The sequence below is a fragment of the Quercus lobata genome, chromosome 10 (assembly GCF_001633185.2).
Source record: "Quercus lobata isolate SW786 chromosome 10, ValleyOak3.0 Primary Assembly, whole genome shotgun sequence".
In the NCBI taxonomy this organism is placed as follows: domain Eukaryota; kingdom Viridiplantae; phylum Streptophyta; class Magnoliopsida; order Fagales; family Fagaceae; genus Quercus; species Quercus lobata.
In genome coordinates this window covers 33,695,929-33,697,200 of record NC_044913.1, presented here as the reverse complement: position 1 = coordinate 33,697,200, position 1,272 = coordinate 33,695,929, and positions in this window count along the sequence as shown.

Genomic DNA, 1,272 nt, shown 5'->3' with positions numbered 1-1,272 from the left:
CAAATCTCGCATTCATAGCTCAAGTTTTTTAGTCTAACAAGCAAACGATATGCGAACCTAACCAAGTCTGAGTTGCTGCACAAATATAATATCTATCTCCCAATAATTTACCTGATTCTAATTCCAATGCCAAGTTGAAAATAGCGGTCACATGTTTTTGTGGCAATAGCTCGGTTTCGGAGGATTACGGTTTGTTTATTACTTACCCACTTCAGGGCAAAATTTGCCCAACAATACAATTTCCGAAATATTTCAGCCAAATAGCACGCGTTCAAACTTATTTAGTAAGTTGGACTCTTTTTGGAAGTCGATTTTAGTAAACTCGACTTCCAGGTAAATTCAACCCCTCATCCAGCAAGTAAATAAGTCTGATTTGTACTGCACCTGAAAGTTGAGTTCAACATACTCGACTTTCAGTGGAAGTCGAGTTTGTTAAACTCGACTTTCAAGTGTTCTACACTTTTGCAGAATTGATTTTTTTTAGGAAGTCGAGTTTGTTAAAATTGACTTCCAAAAAGAGTCTAACTTACTAATTAAGTTTGAACGCATGCCATCTGCCTAATTTTTTCCCGAAAATATATTGTTTAGCAAATTTTTCCCCCACTTCAGCCAGAGGACACTATGGAATTGATTGCCTCAGTTGCAAATGTAATTGTAGTGTTGCTGGAGAGTTAGAAATTGGGAGCGAATTTTACCCCACTCCAGGTGTACTCTCATGAGATTAGCTACCGAATGCTCGACACTGTTAAGATTTGTGCCTCCTTTGCTGCCTCCGTCTTTTATAGTACTATAAGATTTGACATTCCCTCCCCCCCCCTCGGATTCTCAAATCAAGAATTGGGTGGGGTGGGGTTTTCTCATTTTATTTTAATTAAGAAAAAATATATATATATATATATATATATAAAACAAAATAAAAGTTAACGGTAGAAACTTACCATATATTAACAGAGGATTTAATTGGAAAAAAAATAAAACTTATAGTACTAAAATGTCAAAACAAAAATTTATAAGATTGAAATGAAAAATTGTGAAACTTAGAAAGCATTTTTTGCATTTTAACCAATTTTTATTTTTATTTTCTATCATTCCATTTTTTCCACCATTCCAATCAAATGGACCTAAGGATAGCCGGCCCAAAATTTGGGACAAATTATATTTTTCCGGCTTATGTTTCAATAAAATTTTTGCCTGATTTTTTTTATAAAAAAAAAAAGAAAAAAAAAAAAAGGGGACAGGGTATGTCCCGGCCTTAAAAGTTTTTGAATAAAA